The sequence below is a fragment of the Vicugna pacos genome, chromosome 11 (genome assembly GCF_048564905.1).
Source record: "Vicugna pacos chromosome 11, VicPac4, whole genome shotgun sequence".
Classification (NCBI taxonomy): Eukaryota; Metazoa; Chordata; class Mammalia; order Artiodactyla; family Camelidae; genus Vicugna; species Vicugna pacos.
The window spans coordinates 82,095,922-82,116,553 of NC_132997.1; the positions used below are offsets into that span (position 1 = coordinate 82,095,922).

The 20,632-nt window shown below is 35.8% G+C and overlaps 1 long non-coding RNA gene across 1 annotated transcript in view; it reads right to left on the minus strand.

The window, feature by feature from the left end:
- Nucleotides 1–1,014: 1,014 nt before the first annotated feature.
- LOC140699841 (uncharacterized) overlaps nucleotides 1,015–20,632 on the minus strand; it is an 80,557-nt gene continuing 60,939 nt past the window's right edge. Inside the window, exon 3 of the long non-coding RNA XR_012078089.1 lies at nucleotides 1,015–1,090. This is a non-coding gene — a long non-coding RNA (uncharacterized lncRNA). The remainder of the gene's footprint in view (nucleotides 1,091–20,632) is intronic.

Genomic DNA, 20,632 nt, shown 5'->3' on the forward strand with positions numbered 1-20,632 from the left:
CCTGCATCTTACAGAATACAAAGAAATTTATCCAAGGTCATAGTGTTAGAGAAAAAACTTAGACTGAATTTTGTTATCTTTTTTTCCCCTCCATTTAGTCCAAATCCACCTCCAATTTGTATATATATGAATTAAAATCTAGATTGTTTTTGTTTAGCTATTATGCATTACTTACACAATCATTTCAGGTTTCAAAAGATGGTTTGTATAATGAAATAGGAAGAGAGAAACATGAAATGACATCCCTGTCATTGTGTGAAGTCATATATGCATATATATTTTCCCATTTAAATAGGCATACTTAATATGAAATAGAGGAAATACGTCCTATGACTAAGTAAGTTTATTTAGAGATGTAATATGTGATTAAAAAAAACTTTACCAAAAAGTCTTAGAATATATTTAAAAAATTCATTATAGTCTTAAAATGATCTAGAAACTGTAACTTCTATCATCTCTCTGTCTCTCCTGTCCTCTAGTCTGTTAGCCCAACAGAAAAAGGCTTTGACGTAGTAAATCACAAAACCAACTTCATAATACTTTTTTTGATTCCAGTCTCCTTGAAAGTACAAATAGGAAGAAATGAACTCGACTGGAGCTACATTTCACTTCTGTTTCTTTGGGAGTACTGACTAGAGCAGAGAAGACAAGAGAAACAGAAAACTAAACCTCAAAAATTTTAAGGGCCACTGAGATGATAACCCAATGCTTCCCATATCCCAAGAAGACATATTTGGTTATTTTTGTCTCTTTTCCAAAGAACTGATCTAAAGATGAATGAGGTTAGCACGGAAGCCAAATTCAGTAGATTTCTAGGGCATAATATTCCAGCAGAATACAACTCTATAAAATGCACAGTGGCTATTGGAAAATACGATCTTCGGGACTTCTCCTTCAGAACACAAGCGTTACGTGCAAAGAAAACGGGGAAAAAAATCAAAGAATAAGCAGCACATTTGGGCAGACACTGAAGAATTTGTGCACTTACGATTTCTCTGTTTGATCTGGACAAAGCATAGACATACTCCAGCCCTCAAGAGTCCAGACACCCCGACAGGATGTTAATCTCTGGTAGCAGCACAGACGTTCACTAAAGAGGCAGAGAAGAGAAGTGATCAAAGCCTGAAGTTTATTGTGTCTATCTGACTCCAGTGTGTGGAGACAGTACAGTGTAGGGTTTAAAATCCTAAACTTTGAAGTCACATCCTGGTTTTAAATCCTATGTATGTCACACTCCAGCTGTACAACATCATTGGACTTTCTGCATCCCTGTTGCCTAATTTGTAAGATGGACGTTAACATCACTTTCCTCGTGTGAGGCTGTGCCTTGTGACAAAGAACAAATGCTCAATACATGTTAGCTATTGTTATAGTTACTTCACACTTCAAATACCGACTCATTTGACACTGTTCTCCAACATGCTTCCTTAAGTGAAAGACAAGAAGTTAAAATCCAGTCATTTTTTTAAAAAACAAATTTGTTTCCTGCTGAAAATCAAACAAAAATTAAAGACTGACATACCTTTTAAGATACAAGAAGAGTAGACAGCAGGGGTAGAAGTTTGGCTTAGGAGGCAAATTGGAAGGGTGGAATAAACTACTGCCTTCTTAGTTTTTGCCAAACCAAGCTTCTGTGCAAATCGTGGTACAAGGAATCTTCCCCTGAGCTTCCCAAGCTTCAGGGAAGTCAGTGGTAGATTGGGTGGCAGACTGAATTTTTGACAGTGTACTTGAAAGATTCTTTGCAATGTTAAAATTTAACTTTAGAAGAGGTCAAAGGAATCCCTTATTTAATACATCGCAGAGCACATACATGGCATTTATCATGAAGAGATAATATAATGGCTTAAGATATGAACTAGCTTAGATAGTTGCCTAAATGCAGATTCAGGATTGCTTGCCATGAAGAACTATTATTAGGTCGCATTTAACTACCTTAACCTGCTCAGTCACCATCACCAGGTATGCCTATCTGAGTCACTCTGGGGGCTGAGGTCTGTCCATCTCTAAAGCCAGCTGTGGTCCTCGTAGTGGTGGTCTTATGAGCCCCTATCTAAGAAGGGATTCGGTTCATTGTTAAGCTGCTCTATGACTGCCATACAAATGCTGGATTTCTGCAGAGGCCCCACATCAAAATTTTTAATTTCCATTTCTCCATCTCTAGGCCAACTCCCTGATACTTCTAGATTTTGGTTTCCTGAATTGATGACCTCAAGGTACCTACCAGCCATCTTTTGTAGCCTAATTCTTGGTCCCTGCCTGCATATCCTATATCATCACAGCCTAGATCTTGTCATTTTATTCGGGAATGTTTGAAGTTAATCATTAGCCTTTGAAGGGTTCTTCTTAAGGAAATTAGCTTATAATGCATATTTCTGTGTTATTGTTTTAGTGCTATGTAGGTGACCAGTATCTCTTTTCTATACTCTCTCGGCACCTAGTATCTATTCTGACATTGTGTTTTTATTACTTTGATCATCTGTTTTACTCCTTTGTCTCTTCCATTAGACTGCAAACTCCTATAGGTTAGGTGTCCTGTATGTTGTATGTTTATCTCTTTGCCTTAGTACCTAAGCCAATGCAGGCACAGAGTAGACATTCAGGAAGTTTTTGTTGAATGAACGAATGAACGACAAAGCTGGGTTCTCACATCTTTGATAGCATTTCTTAACATCATCAGATAATCATCACTAGAATGAATCACAGACACCCACCAACAAGTGCCATATAAAGCAAAATTTATACCAAAGACAAAAATTGAATCAATGAATAAAATAATTTAAAACAAAATGTCAACTGAAAAAGTTCATTATTTTCCAACCTATTGCTATTGGTTGCAGCTTGCTTGAAGAGAACCCTGCCCAATAACAATGGAAATGCTTTTCAGCATTTAACATTTTTTAAAAAATCATTTTGAAATTTAACCTCTATCCATGAGTGTCCAAGTCTTAACTACAGTGCTCAATGATTTTTATTGTTACACACACATGCACACACACACAACCACACAGATGAAGAGATAAATCCTTTCTCTGTATCCCAAAGGCTTCCTGTACCCTGACAGTCAATAACACCAACACAATACACTCTGACAAAGAATGCCTGTTCTGACTTCTATAACCATAAATTAATGTTGCTCTTTTTGAATATTTTAATAAAATCAGTTTGTACCCTGTGTCTAGCTGTTATCATTCAATATTATATTTGTGAGATTCATTACCCGTGTAGCATGTAACAGCAATTGGTCCATTTTATTCCTGTGCAGTATTCCATAGCATGAACATACAACCATTTACTTATTCATTATACTGTTGGTAGATATTCAAGTAGTTTCTACTTTTGGCTGTTAGGAATACAGCTGCTATGTGCATCATTGTGCATGTCATTTGGTAGACATAAGCTAGACATTCTCTAGGATATATTCTTGGGAATCAATGAGTTCTAAGATGCATGGTTTTTCACTATACAGTGCGAATTTTTCTAAGTGTTTGTTCCAAACAGCGATGTATGGGAGTTTCAATTATTTCACATCTTCACTCACACCTTTTTTTTAAGCCATTCTGGTGAGAGTGTAGAGGTAACTCATAGTCATTTAATTTGCATTTTCCTGAAGAATAATAATGCTAAGTAGTTTTTAAAGTATTTACTGCCTTTGGATATTTTATTTTGTGAAGCATTTGTTCTGGGCTTTTGGTCAGTTTTAAAACTATTGGGCAGTCAATCTTTTTCCTATTGATTTATAGGAATATTTATGTAGTCTAAATACAAATACTTGTCTAAGTAAAATTTTAAAGAGTATAGTAATAATTTTACATGTAGTGTTCCAAGTTTTTTTTTTTTTTACAATATACTAATCCTTGGTGAATAGAAGTTCTTAATATTTATGTAATCCAATTTATCAGTTACTTCGAAACTATTCTTTGTGGTTAATGCTTTTAATTTTATTTAAGAAATCGTTTTTTACTCTATGTTCATGAGTGTATTCTTCTTTTTTTTCCCCTTAAACTGTATCATTTTACTTATCATGTTTATTTCTATAATCTGTGATTAATTTTGTGGGTATGGTGTGAGGTAAGGTGAAAGTTTGTATTGTTTCGTATGAATACCAGTTAACACACAGCCATTAATTAAAAAGACCATCCTTTTCCCACTGCACTGTTGTGACATGTTTATTGTAAATCAAGTGACAGTATATGTGTATTTGTGTTTCTGAATTTTTTATTCTGCTTAATTGATCAGTTTGTCAAACTCTACAGTAATAAAAATACATTTTAATTACTGTGGCTTTTTATAATAAATCTTGATATTGGGTGTGAAGTTCCCTATTTAGTTCTTGCAGATTGTTTTAGAATTATCTTGTCAATTAAAAAAAATGCTGAGCTTTTTAATGGGACTGCATTGTGTCTATAGACCAATTATGGAGAAATTAACATCTTAAAAATATTGACTACTCCAATCCATGATTATATTATTTCTCTTTATTAGTTTAGATATTCTTTGAGTCCTCTCAGCAATATTTATTAGTTTTCAGTGTTGAAGTCCTGCGCATCTTTCAATATTTTTATTCCCAAGTATTGGAGGCGTTTGGTGGCAATGTGAATATTATCTCTTTATCTTAATTTTCAACTATTTTCTTTCTAGCATACTGAAATAGAATTAACTCACATTAATTTTGTATATAGTGACCTTGTGAATTTTACTTATTAATTCTAAAAATTTTTATTCTTTCAGAATTTCTGTGTGCCTAATGATAACATGTACAAATTAAACTTTATTTCTTTGCTTCAAATATTTCTATCTTATACATATTTATTTATGCCCATTGCTTTGGTAGGAAGAGAAATAGGATGAATAGAAATGGTAGCAGTGGACTCAGAAAAATCAATGGGCTCAGAAATCACTATGAAGTATGTTGTTTACTGGCGATTGTTTTGCAAATCACATTATCACATTAAATAAACTTTTATTCTCAGTTGGCTGACTTTTTAAAAACCATCAATGAGTTTTGAATTGTACTACATGCTTTTTATGCATCTTATGAAATGGTTACATATTTTCCTCCTTTGTTCTGATGTTGTAAATTGATTATAGAATGTTAAGCTAATCTGACTTTATTATCTATTATTCTATTTTACTGGTGTTCGATCGGCTTATATTCTGTTTGGGATTTTTACAATTATTTTCATGAGGTATCTTGTTCTTTAATTTTTCTTTGTGTAATGTCCTTGCCAGGTTTTGAAATAAAGATTATGTTGGCTTCATAAAACAAATTGGTAAGTGTTCCTACTTTCCCTATATTCTGGGGGAATTTGAGTGAGATTGGTTTTACTTTTTCCTTATGTTTTTTGGGGAAATAACTGTTGAAGTAATCTCGGCCTGGTATTTACTTCATGGGAAAATTTTATTCACATACACAACTTCTTTTATATTCTCCCTATATTTTTCATCTCTTACTGCATTCATTTTGGTACATTGTGTTTTTCAAATAATTTATACAATGGATTTTCAATCTATCAGCATAAATCTGTTTCTATTGTTCCCTTTTACTACTCATTGTTTTATCTGTTAGACTTAAATTAATATCCTCCTTTTGATTCCTGATACTGGCAATTTTTGTTTCCTTTCATTTTTATTGATCAATCTTACTAAAATTTTATTAGTTTTATGAACAGTCAAAAACATTTGGCTATATCAATTTTGTATATTTTACTTTATTTCTACTTTTATCTCATCGTTTTCCTCCTTTCCTCACCTTGTGCTTAATTTCCTATTATTTCTCTCTTCTTTTGATGTAGAAGTTTATTATTATTTTTCCAGCCTTTTTCATACACACACACATTTAAAAATATTTCCCCTCTAATCACTGCTTTAACTGCATCCCACAAGTTTTGATATGACTCATTCCTTATCACTCAGTTTAAAATATGTTCTAATTTCCATCTTAATTTCTTCTTTGATTAATGAGCTATTAACAAGTATTACTTTTAATTTTCAAGTATTTTTGTTTTTCTAATTACTGTTTTGTTTTTATTTCTAGTTTGCTTCCACTGTGATCAGAAAAAATTTGTATGTAATTTCAATTATTTAAAATTTGTGAAAATTGCTTACTGGTCTATCCTATGATCAACATTGATAAACACTCCAAGCACACTTGGAGGAATGCATTTTATCCTGCAGTGTGCAAATCGTGAATTGCTCAAGAGGATTTTATATGTATATGGTTTTACTCACTTTATATGTGTCATTTATCTGCAGTATCTTCTTTTAAAGTCCTAGCTGCTTTGTCTACCCTAAACTCAAGCTTCTATCTCCTTGTCCCAGTGTGACTTACTCATTTTAGGAAAATATTTTCAAAGCATGGATTGGCAAATGGCCTCAGGAATAAAACCCTGGGAATATGGAGCTCAACTCATTGTGTGAGTTGTAGCATCTTGAGTCCGCTATCCATTGTTTATTTCCAGTGTCTTTTAAAATAGTACTTTAAGGATATTGGCTAAGTTTTACAGTGTTTTCAATTGGGGGATTATTCTGATTCAAGCTCTAACACTGTGGCTATAACCAAAAGTCTAAGAGAGCCAAGTGCTCTTTTGTTTTTGTGTGTCCACAGGACCCTTTTAAATACTTACTGGATTTTAGTTATTGCCAACAAGAGTATGACATTTTTAGGCAGGAGATTTATTTTTATTGACAAGATCAGAGAAATTCTTGTCCATCACTGTCACCTACAGCCCTCAACTTGATTTTGAAAAAGCTTATTGGAGGAAAGAGAATAATGAGAAAAATAAGAGAAGGTTGCAAATATATGGCCTGTGAAGTATATCTGTAGTTTTTCATCATTACAGATGGTATGTTCTGTGCTGCTAAAATAAGTCTTTTTCTTCAGTTGGCAAATAATTTCCAAATGATTTTGATGGGGATTTTCACTTTTTAAAAAAAGATATTGTTTTTCCTTATTTTTAAAAACTGGAAAGAGCAAACAGAAATGCCTAACATTTCAAGATAGTTTAGAAGTGTCTACTGACATTTGTTCAGAAACAACTGAGAGTTTGTTAGAGATGTAAATTCTCATGCCTCACCCTAGACCTACTAGATTAGAAACTCTGGGGGTGGAACTCAGCCATTTGCGTTGAACAAATCTTCCAGGTGACTCTGATTCATGCAAAAGAAGAAGCTCATGCTGATGGTCCAGAGGCCACACTTTGAAAAACACTGTCCCAGAGATATGATACCTGGCACATGTAGGTAATCAATAGATGCTCATTGAATAGTTGAATAAATAGCAGATTAGTAAACAAAATTAATCCTGCTGCTATATAAATTCACTTACAATTTGGAAACAAAGTTCCTAACTCTAAATATATGACTAGGATGGGAGAAAGGGTTACATTTATTAAATCTTATATAAGAACTTCACACTTACAAATTTTCTGTTATCTCCCAAATGTTAACTCTAAGACACTACCAGAACAGAGATATCTTGGCATCTTGTCCTACAGCAGAGAGTGGTTCTCAATATGTGGTCCCCAGAACCAGCAGCATTAGCATCACCTGGGAACTTGTTAGAAAAGTAAATTATTTGTCCTTACTTGAGACTTACTGAATCAGAAACAGAAAGTTTACAAACATTATAGGGGATTCTAATGCATACAAAACTTTGAGAATCACTGCTCTAGGACATGGATTTTAATTAGTTGGCAGTGAATCACATGGAAAAGTTAATTCAAGGTGGTATTTCAAGTAAGCACCAAGGTAAAGAGATGGAAAATCCCAAAGTAACTTTCCAAACTGATATATGCAAATGTTCAAAGGAACGTCTTTAAACTTGTTCTGCAACTCTTGAAATTTCAACTAGATAATATGTGCATATGTGTGTGGGTGTGTATTCCTGAGAATATAGGAAACCTAATATATGATCAGAGATTACAGTCTAACTCCCATCAGTGAAATCTAGATAGTTCTGGAAGAACTGCTTTGTGGTTATCTTGCAATTAACCTGCACCCCAAGAATTGTCAGTACAAAGGATATGTAGGTCTTTCCTTAGGTCAGAGGTGGGTCATGTGGAGGAATAATATTCAGCCTGGAGTCATCTTGGGTCCAGTTTATAAATACACCAAGACAGTTCAAGAATAAGTTTCAAATTCCAGTAGCAAAAAACTAAGGGGTAACCCTGGATATCTAGGGGTTACTGAAATTAGTGCAAGCCCCTGACCACAATATGATGCCCAAGGTATGAGATCTATAAACAGAGGAGCCCAACAAAGAAGCTCTAAAGAGTGTCTAGTAACATCCAAAGAGAAAGGATCAGCTCTAAACAGTTGCCAAGCCCAGGGAGCAGAAAATCAGCTTATGAAACTACATTTAAACAAAAGACTTCACTTTTCTTTTTCACTCCACCCTCACTCTGCTCCAACTGTGTAGGAGTCACAAAGGATCCAGCAAGGTTGGGTGAGGGCAGTGAAAGCACAAGCTAAGGAAATACAGAAGAAGTTAACCTTGTTTTTCTTTTCCACAGCAGGCTTCCAGAGGAGGCAGGCTTCTGCAGGCTGGGAAGAGGAGAGCATTTTAATGCTCAGCCTAATCCAAAGTTTGCTTTAATATCCTGAACTGGACATCCTCATTTCTGAATGAGGGCCAGTTTGTTTCTTAAAATGGCTCCAGGATATTTTAATCAAAAGAAGCAAGAAAAAAACATATCATGGGCTTGAAGTTTTCATTCCAAAGGCAGAGAAACATTATCACAACTGAACACATTTTAGCAGGATGGTAAGAGACAAAAATAAAGTTATGTTTTGATTATGTCAGGAGTCGTGCTTGTTCAACATACTGGTTACACACAGACTGAGCCTTAAACTATTTGGTTCAAGTCCAAAATTTCTAAAAAAAAACAAAAAAAAAAACAAAAAAACCACCCAGAATTGAGCCAGCTCAGTGCACGTGAAGCCTATTCTATAGCAAGTCCACATGTGGACCCTAGTTCAGATGCCCAAAGAGACGTTGACCATGAATTTCATGTTTAAAATAGTACATAAAGATATGAAGCAATTTCACAGGAGCAAAGTAGTGTACTAAATATAGATTTCCTGCTTTTCTTTCCAGTACTTACATGAAGTACTAGGTCTATCACTCCTTAGCATGTGATATAGAGTAAGCCACTCATTCTTTAGGCTTCAGATTCCTCATCTGTGTCATGGAAGACTGGACTCGATCATTTGAAATGTTGACAGTTATGATCTATGACATCGTTATAAAAAACAAATTAACATATGAAATTTACATAAATGTTCAGGCTCTTGCAATTAGCGTGAAATGTGATCTTGGGCAGATTTCCTAATTTGTCTGTTACAACTGCCTTATCCATAAAATGCCTGCCTTACATTCCTATGAACTGGAGTTCTGGAAGCTGTGAAAGGCAGTAAGGGTTTTGGTGGTCAGAATAAGGCACTCAAAGATGTCAATGCCCTTGGAAACTGTGAATATACTAATTTACATGGGAAAGGGGACTTGGCAAAAGTGATTAAGGTAAGAACCTAGAAATGAGTGGATTATCCAAGCTTGTTTAATCTAATCACACAGATCCTTAAAATTAAATAACCATTGACCAGCTGTGGTATGAGGGAGCAAGGACTAGAAAGAAAAATGATCAAAGAGGTACAAAGTTGCTGGCTTTTTAGATGGAGAAAGGGAGTCACAAAACAAGGAATGTGGGCGGTCTCTAGAGCTAAAAATGGCAAGGAAATTTATTTCCCTCCAGAGCCCCTGGAAAGGACCATAGCCTGACCAATGCCCTGATTTTTGTCTAGCGAGTCAACTTTAGACCTGCAGAAAACAGTAGTATTGCTTAAGCCACTAAATTTGTGATAATTTGTTATGGCAGCCACATAAAACCATTACAAGTGTGAACATTTTTAAAAAGTTCAAAACCCTATGCAAATGCAGGCTTTGCTAGTGACAAAGATAATCTAAAAGGAATGAAAATTGATTTTTAGAAAAACATACCAAAATGCTACCAAGAGTGGGGAGGGAATTCTAAAGGTCATCCACAGAGCCTGCTCCTTCCTCCACAGCTCATCCTCCTTATCCAGATGGTATATTCTTAAATATCTCACGCACAGAAATTCAGCAAATACTCTTAGTCACCGATTCCAGAATCTCACGATTTTTATTACCGCAAAATTCATTTCAATTAGGACGGAGTTTTTAAAAGCACATACTTATTTTATTCTTAATTGTGTTACCATAAAGAACAACAAAGTCTTCTCTACATATTAGTGGCGAAAGCTATTTCCAGATTAACTAAGTTTTGAGCTAATGCCCAAGTAGATCTTTTTACTCTGGTTTTTAGGTAACCCCTGTGGTTTATTTTGATATCAGGATTATTTGAGTCATTCAGTAAGTGGTGCTGTAAAGGTAGTATCTCTCCCTTTAGAACCTGCCATCTTATACTCTGTGATGTTGGCGGGGTGGGTTGCTGTGCAAATTACATTTCTCTTTTGCCTGCTGCTTTCTGTTAGGCTTGACCTGACAGGGGGCGCTAGATGGGGTCTATGAGAGAAGAATATATTTCCTTTCTTTTTTCCATTTTATTTCTTTCTTATTATGAATGTTAAGTTAAAAGCTAATACAATGAATGAATTGCAACAAATGAACTTGCTACTTACTATCTGTGTCACCACAGAAACTATACATCATGACTGCGGCAGCTGGTTTTGATATCGGTGGTTAGTTTCAGCTTGTTGCTTCCCCCCCGCACCCGACACTACAAAAACTAAGCCTCAAGGGCCCCCTCGGAAATGTCAGGACACTTCCCTTGGAGGTTTGAGTTCCATCTTGCAGTGCTTCGCTGAGATTCTGAGGTACCAGTTCCAGTCTGGTCTACCTGTGCTCTGAGGGCTGAGTCTGAGCTGAGTATGGTGCCTCTTCTCCCCCCTTCTTTCTTTTGCTCTCCCAGGCCCCAGGGGTGGTAGATACTACTTCCGTGATACTTCAGAGATCTCTTTTTGCCTTTTTAGTTATCTAATATGGGTTGTTTTATATCCTGACTGGAGCCTGAATGATTCAGAAAGTGGTAATGAGTGGTTCCAGGAAACAAACCCTCAAACAAAGGACTTTGGAATTGCTTTTGTCTGTGTCTTTGGCCTTGAATGTAGTGTTGTACTTCTTGAGTTAGGAATGGGATGTTGGTAATCCGTGGCACTTAGTGATAATTAATTAAATTATTACCTAGGTTTGTTTGTGATAAAGTAAAATCTGAAGTAAGGGATTTGCGAGATAAAATGCTGTTTTAGTTGACTGTGATGGTGATGGTAACTTGGATTTTAGTGTAGGGTAACTGCTTCTGAGTGTTGTAGAGTGTTTAAACAAATAAATGACAAGCTGAGAACACAACTGAGGAACCAAAAGACATCTCTGGTGGCCTCTCAAAGAATGTCTTATTTTTAAAATTTTTATTGGGATAACGTTGGTTTATAAAATTATGTAACTTTCATGTGTAAAAATAAGTCTCAGATACTCAGAAATGCCCCCTAGATTAGTTGCACTTAAAGGAATAAGGAGAATGGATTTGAAAAGTGTAGAAATGTTACTTTCCAAATACAAAAAAAGGAAGAGTTACAGAGGAATCCGGATGGAGACAGAGAGACAGATAACTAAATAGTCTAGCAGAATCATTTTATTCACTTTTCACGCACACTTATTTTTTCATTCAATTTGTTGGGAGTGTGTCTGTGACTGAGAAGCTTTGGCTGATTTAGCGCAATAAAGCAAAGGGAGTTAAGTTTGAAGTTAAATTGTAGTTACTTAAACTATGGAAGTATGCACCTTCTGTAATACAGGAGATAATACACAAGAGTGAGCAATGATGGGAAATGATCTCCAGAGCTTCTTATTTAGGAACATGGAATTCAGTGGCTAAATATTTAAGCTTTAGAGTCAGACAAAGGCCAGAATTTCAGTACAAATTCTTCAAACATGGTCTCTATTCAATATTTTTTCAAGGTTGTATTTTGTTATCATGACTGTTAAGATGTTGATAAAAAGATGTTAGAGGAAGCCATGTCCTTCCCAAAAGTAGGCAATTCCCCTTATGTAAGAACTTGCTTTTTTTTTTTTTTTTTTTGGCACAGGCCAACTCTGAAAATGTGAGAATGGTTACGTCAACGCTCTGCTTCTGAGATCCAAAAGGAAAACAATGCTCTTGTTACAGTCCTGGTTTACTTATCTGGAAAGTGGAGATTATACTAGTGCTTGTATTACAAGATTTATGTGAGAATTAATGGTTATCATTTTTTAATTCATGATGTACTAGGTATGTCATGCCTGGCACACAGTAAGTTCTCAATAAACATTAGCTATCACTGTTATTTGTAGAGGGGAATGGCCTCAATCTTGCCCAGCGTGGGCCACTCCAAACACTGATGCTTGGGGTTTCCAGAGAAATAGTGGGCACAAAATCTTATCCACTGTATTAATTATATTTTTATTTTCCGTGTCTTACAATTTCTTCATCTTTTAACATTTTGGGGTCCCTTGATGGCTGGGGAGAGTTCGCCCCTCCCTGGGCTAGCTAATTCTTAGAGATGGTAAACAACTTGTAAATCAGCCTGTCTTTCATGTAGAAACCAACTACTCCTGAGTCCACACCCCCAATCACCAATTTTATCTAACTTTCACACACCAAGCCCATATCTTCACTGCACTAAATCAGCACAGGGACAGATACCAGACAATCATGGACAGCTCCCATGCCCCAAAGCCCACCGAAATTTTTCAAACTAGTGAATCCTAACATGTTTACCCTGCCTACCTTGCTTTACTCACGGAAACCCCAATAAACATTGTGGTCTTTGTCCTTCTCTTAATCCTTTGTGCCTCCTGACTGACTGGTTTTTACTTCTGTACCCTGTGTGGTTGCCTTGCTTTTCATTTCTAGAGGAACTGTGACTAACACTATATTTGTTTTTCAATGGCACTGGCCTCTCCATGTCATCACTCAGTCACCTCTATCATTTAAAATCCTGCAGGTACACTTTGAGAAACTCACATTTTTCATGAAGAGGTGCACTCAGGTCCTCTCAGATATTTACTCAGGCTTGGCCATATTGGCACTTTCCCCATTGCTAGGCTGCCCTGAGATCCTCATGCTAAATAGAAGCTGATCCATCCTAGAACAAGGAGACACAGAGAAGAACTGAGGCAGCCCAGATGACAGCCAGCTCTGAGACAGATGAGAGTGAGTGAGGTCATTTTTGACCATCCAGCATTTCAAACCATATCTGACTTCAATGGTACAAGGGAGTCCAGGCATCTACAGGGTGAGTTCAACAAAATGATTGCCTAATAAACCCACAGCATAGGGAACCACAAGAATTCATTGTGTTGTTTTAATTAACTTAGTTATGGGGTGGTTTGTTATATAGCCATTGAGATGGGGAACACTAAAGAAATGTTATAAAAATTATATATTAAATGCCTTGGACAAACATTCAGCAAATACACATACACATATTTCTACATATATGACCAGTTAATATGTAATATGAGGCAAATTTTGAAAAGTTCTAAAAATAAAAAAATTGTATAGAAAGACAAAATAGTTTCTTTCCTAATCAGTATAACTTTGATTAGTAAAAGTCAGGAAAGGAATTAATCCAACTGGATCCTATAGTCTTATGTAAGGCCTTATGAAACTATAACATCGCTTTCCCTCATAGGGTTGTTTTGATGCTCAAATGAAGTAAAGTACAGAAAGCACATTGTTCAGTGTAACTCAGCCTGTGTTAAGTTCTGATCCGAAAATACTTATCTGAGATAGAAATATGATGGTAATTCTAGAAATCAGTAATAAGAAGGCAAACATCCCAAATAAAACACATGGGCAAACAAATTGATATTTCACAAAAAAGATACCTGTATAAGTCAACTTGGGCTGTTGTAACCAGGGGGAAAAAAAAAACCAGATTGGTTGGGCAAAACAGCAGAAATTTACTTTTGCACAGTTTCTGAGGCTGGAAGTTTGTGACCAAGGTGGCAGCAGGGTTGGTGTTTGATGAGGGTTCTCCCCTTGGGCTGAAGTTGGCCATTTTTTTCTCACTGTGTGCTCACCTGACCTTTCCTCAGCTCATGCCTGCATGTGTGTGGGTGTGTGTGTATATGTGGGAAGCGGAGACAGAGAGAGGGAGATCACGGAGAGAGCTCCTTGGTGTCTATTCCTATAAGGACACTAATCTTACCCTATCGGGTCTTCACTTTTATGACCTCATTTAACCTTAATTACTTTCGTAGAGGCCCCATCTCCAAATACAGTTACATGAGAATTAAGATTTCAACATACGAATTTTGGGGAGATACAAATGTTCAGTCCATATCCCAGTGAACAACAAGCTCATGAAATAATACTAAACATCACTTTTGTAGGTAAATGCAAATGAATAGCACATCACATCTACTAAGATGGCAAACAAAGAAAAACATGTCTGACAGCACTAGATCTTGGCTTTGAGGAGGTGAAACTGGCATTTTCATTCATTGATGGTGGTAGTGAAAATGGAGAAAATAGGTTTTTTTAATAAAGGCAAACATGAGTATACACCTGGGTACTTGGCCAAGATAAAAGAAAATTAATGTACACAAAAAGATTGTGCAAGAATATTTATAGTGGTCTTATTCAACCAAAAACATAGTGTACATCAACAAAAGAATATATAAATGAATTGCGGTGCATTCAAATAATGGAATGATACTCAGCAATAAAAAAGCATTGCTACCATTATGTGCAACAAGATAAAATTTAAACATTATATTAAGCAAAAGAAGCCAGAAACAAGAAAGTACATGCAATATTATTTTATTTATATGGCATCCTAACACAGGCAAAAAAATATATGAAGAGATAGTTTGTGTTGGTGGAGGTGTGATTGAGTGATAAGAGGCACAAGTGAATTTTCCAGTATGATAAAAATGTAAGCTTTTAGAACAATTTGTGAACTTCATACTTAATATTTGTGAATTTCATTGTACAATTATAAATGTTTTACCAAGAAGGGGGGAAATAGAATCAGAAGTAGAGAGCTCTAATAGGTTTATTTTTATCCATGGTGTATTTGTTGTTTAGAGACTACTTTCATGTATTCTAGGATTGAGCAAATAACTAAATATATAGAATGTAATGAGAGCTGTGGTTTGATGCTCGAGAAGAGAGTTACAAACATGGAAGGGGAGAATCCTTCTATGTACCACATTATGTTGGATTGGAATTTGAAATATCAATATGAAAAATAAATATATATAATAGATATGTATATATAAATATATATACATGTATACATAGATATACACATATGTGTGTGTGAATCTGTGTACACACACACACATGCACACACACGTAGCCTACATGCTTTGATGACCTCCTATCTCTGCCAGCTCTCTTTGGACAAACCAGGAAACTTCTCTGCAATCCACTGGGCTGAAACATACCTTCTCCTATGAGACCTGAACTCCTTCCAAGTTTATACATTTTATAAATACCCTCCTTCACCCCTAAAGTACCAGACAGATTTTCCTTACATTTTTATAGTTACTCTTCTACCACAGTTAATAATTCTTTGTGTTAAACCTCTCCTGTTAAATCTCCTGTCATTTTATGTCTCCTGATCAAACTCACATACATCAAACTACATGATCAAAACAAACACATATCTCATAATATGAAAAGCTCTTCTTATCAACCACTAAAACGTTAAAGATTTTCTTATGCAGGTAATAATACCAACCAACCAACAACAAACAGCAAAGAAAAGCAAGCCTTGCTCTTCTCATCTTGTGTTTCTAGAAGAAGAAGAAAAAAAAACTGCTAAAAAAGTAGAAATTAAAAAAAAAAAGAAATCCCTCATATACGGTAATTGACATTCATTGTTATTTTTGGCTATTTTCACACATTTTAACACTTGGGATTGGAATCATTTCAGCTAAAATTTTCTCTCAGTTGAGAAGCCTAGATTCATGTTTATTATTAGCTTGGCAGCAATGAGACCTGTCCCAGCTTTAACATGAGAAGCATATTTTCCCACAGAGTCAAGACGATATGGGAGGACATTGCATCAAGTTAGGGGTCTCCAGGACTCTCATGAGATCTGTTAAACTCAATATATTGAGCAGCTACAATGTGCTGCAGTAAGTACTTGTTGGGGGAAAATCTCTGCCTTTAACTAACTTAACATTGAAAATGAATGAATGGTTCTATAGATGGTAATGTGTGACATAATTCAAGTGAGACAGAAAGATTTGAGGATTCAGAGGGGACAGCTATTAGAGCCATCAGAAGATCATTATTCATTTTTTTGTTCTTCTTATAGAAACACAGGATGTGTCATTGTTAGTAACATGACCTTGAAGTCTGGGTGGGATTTCAACTGAAAAAAAGGACAAGCAAAAAATAATGAGTTGTGTTTGGATTCATGAATATGGTAGAGGTGGCAAATAATGAGACTCCATCCTCAGGAGATAGCTTGCTCAGTTTAATTAGGAAGACAGAAATTAAGAGTAATAGACTCAAACATTTAATTAGAATGCTTTTGGTACATAGAGAGTACTCATAACTAATTATAATCCAAACATCCACCTCATAAACCATGAAAGGGTGATTAAAATCACAAGTAGGTAAGATTTTTAGTTATTAAGTTGTATAACATAATAGATAGTTCTGTAGAATGAGCTAGAAGTTGAGGATTCTATTGGGTGTCATTGGCATTAATGTCCTAGATGGTAAGCAAATGCTCTATTCATTCTCTATGAAAATAATGCCATTGACCTCTGCTCAATAAGTCATATGGGCTGAGACTCAGCAGGAGTTGTGGCACTCTGCCAGCTGGTCCTCTTATAACAAAGACTTGCATTCACATAATTGTCATCATACTAGGGAGTCTGGAACTTAACAACAATGAGAAACTGGTTAGCCCATGAGGCCATGGGACTGCCCACCAGCTGGCCTCTGAGCTCTAGTCTCCAGCTCATGCTGAATGAAATAATTAATGACTACTTACATAAGCATCATATTTTCAAATATCTGGTCACATATGATTACCTTTTCTCCATTTTTTTTTCTTTGTTATTTTTCCTGAAAAGATAATACCTCTGACGTTCCAAAGGCCATTAAGAGGTTAGGCTGTCAAAGATAACTTGGAATTGATTTGAAGTGGACTTCTCTTTTAAGATCAGATATGGCAATTTAACAAAATGGCTGGCACACAGTAACAGAAAAATAAATGACACTGTCTGAATATTACTATTCTCCCTTACTTACATTTCCTTCTTCTGACCATGGAGTTCCTTCTGCCTTCCTTCCTTTATACCACAAGAATTTTCACATTGGTTTTGAAATCTGAACTAATCATGTTGTCCCTCTGCTGAGAACCGTTCAATGGCTTCTCATAGCTCTTAGAATAAAGATCCTGTAAGGTGGAGTCAGAGCCTCTGTAATCTGATGTTACCCTTCCTCTATATTCTGTTTTCAGCTAGATCATCTTATCTATACAGAAATAATGGAGCCAAAAGACTGAATGTTAACTGAAAAAGAATTTTACCAGCTAGGCTTATTCATGTCATTTTAGAAGTGTCTAGAAAACAGTATTATTTAATATGAAAAATAAAAATTTCCAAATTAAAAAAATCAACTTTGAAGGTTTGTTTTTACCAACATATTTGAAAGCATGAATTTGAGTGTTTGTATTCATAATTTGCTGAACTGTGGAACAACTATATTATATGACATCTGCTTTAGGCACTGGATGGTAAATATTTTGTGGCTTTATAAATGTACTATGATTAAGTGTGTTTTAGTCGTCAACTGAAGAATGTTTTACAACATCACGTTAAAATAAAAAAATTGTTTTATTTTTCTTTATCTGGGAGCATTAAAAATATATCACAAAGTTTATTTTATTTTTTATATATTAGGACCAAACCCAAAGCTCTCCCAGTGATACCAAAGACAGAGAAGATTCCTGAGACTTGACCCACAATTCTCCCCTATTCTAGGAGGAAATGATGTAAAACTTCTGATGACAAATTCTCAGCTAGGTCACAAATTTGTGTTGATACCTATGGAAGACAGAATAATGTACCCCAAAAAGGTCCCAATCCCTAGACCTGTGGTTAAGTTACCTCATACGCAGAAGAGATTTTGTGATTAAATTAAGAATCTTGAGATGGCATTTGATAATGGAAGCAGGGGTCATAATCAGAGAGAGAAGTTGGGAGATGATACACTGCTGGCTTGAAGATGGAGAAAGAAGATACATGCTAATGAAGGCAGGCAGCCTCTAGAAACTGGAGAAGTCAGGAAAGGAATTCTCCTCTAGAGCCAGTCTTGCCAGCACCTTGATTTTAGTCCATGGAGAACCATTTCAGACTTCTGACCACGAGAACCACAGGATATTAAGTTTGTTTTGTTTTAAGTTAATGTTTGTGGCAATAGGACACTGATATAGTAACAAATGATACCTATTTGATAATCAGAGTTTTTATTAGTATATTAATAATGAGTGAAATAAAGTAGCCTCAGAATCAATCAAACAGAACTCAAATATTTTTTAACACATTATCTTACAGGCTTCTTAGTATTCAAACATACCTATTTAATCAGTAAGTCACTTGGTCTTCTGGGACTATGTGCAAACAGGTAAGTTTGCCTTGTACCCCTAATTCCTTCTGTAGAAGTCCAATTTCCTTCAGCCCTGAACAAATATAGCATTTAATAGGGGTGATAAGGTAGGTTCAGAAAAGATAATACAAGAGAGAAGCAATATGGCAACAAATATGTAGGGGGTTCAGTGGTTCAGTGAGAGTGAGAGAGAGAGAGAGAGAGAGAGAGAGAATGTCCAGTTGGGAAAACCAATAACTGGTTCTCAGAAAGATGGCAATTGTAAAAGTGAATACCACTAGAGACAAAGGAAATAGTTTGAGTAAAACTATTATGTTAGGAAATCATGGAGTAAGAACAGAGAAAAATTGTAATTTTGAGGATAAGACTGGAAAGGAAAAAAAAAGCTGTTAAAGACTTTGAATGTCAAGTTCAGGATTTTGGTTTTTATTCTGTGGTCAATGGAGAAATTCCTCAGTTATATAACATAAACACTTTCTTTATTTCCTTACACTAATGTTAAAACAAGTACCTCTGGTTTTCTTAAGGGAGTTATAGAGGAGAGAAAACCCATCCATTTCCAAGTGCTCTTCCCAAGAACTCAAAATCCGGAAGAACCTACTCCAGCAGGGAATTGTCAGTTCTGTAAGACTAAGTTACACAGATGCTTGGGGTTGTGAGAAATGAATTGGTTTCTTCATAAAAATGAAGACCTAAAGAGATAGAGATAGTTCTTCAGTGCTTCCTGTCTAAATCCATCCTTGGCAGGAAGTAGAAGACCACAGTGAAGAAGAGTGTGAGCTAGGGTGGCTGTGACATACAGTTTGCCATTATATGTAGCCAAGGACTGAATTTCACTCATGAAACGTAAACAAAGTGATCCAGCCATTTCCAGAAATAAGCCTGTATAAGAAATGTACGTGCCTACTCCTATGTTGTCTTTATTTTCCCTCTGGCAGGATGGGATCCACAAAACCAGCACAATGACCTAGAAAGCTACATGCTGAACATGGCAGAGCCTCCCTCTAGTCTGTGTTGAAGAAGGGGATGTGGACTTGTATTTGGTAATCACCTGGAAGCCTATGATACAGAGAATAAGGTAACGGTTGTTATTTCCAACTAGAACTTCCTTTTATCTTCTGCTGAACAAGGAAGGCATTTGAGGTCTTAGAAGCCTGAGATTAAGTCACTTACTAGTGGGTGCCCTAAGACAATTAATTTCACTTTTATCAACTAGCATATCTTCATCCATAAAGTAGGACTGATATACCAACAGAACAAAATTGTGACAATTAAGTGGAATTGAAGTGCCTAGTGCAGTGTCTCCTACGTAGTAGGTATTTACTTCAACTCCCAAAAAGAATCCCTTCTGTTGAAGAACCCCTGATGGTCACACATCTATTTGTCCCCTGCGCCTCACAGCTAATTAATCTTTTTTTTAAGACTAGTACAGACTACACTATACTTGAAATCTACTACCTGGATACTTCTAAGCTTGCTCTCTTTCATAAAGGAAAAAAATCAAGTCACTTATTACTGAAGGAGCTGTCACCATTCTGATCTACCAGCCCAGTCCTTCCTATCATGCTCCAGTCCCACCTGCTCCATGAAGTCTTAGGTGATAGCCTTTCTTCCTACATATCTTCCTGCTTCCCAGTTGCCCAAAGCACTTATTGCTTGAATTATATATCTTACTTGGTAACACTTTTTTATATGTATTATTTCTAGCTTCAGCTTCTTTTGAAGAAGGTAAAGTTTAAGTAGTTATATTACATATTTTGAAATGTCTTAGATAATTATAAAAATATATATTCCTTCCTCCCACAATTTAATTACCTCACTCTTTGATTAGAAGCCTTTGATAGTTCCCTGTGGCTGATTTTTTGTTGATTCCTTATTATCCATTTTCCACTGATTTTTTGTTGACCCTTAATTATCCATTCTTGCCTTCTTAGATAAAAATAGAGTTTTAGTCCAACACAGGGCTATTTCACAAA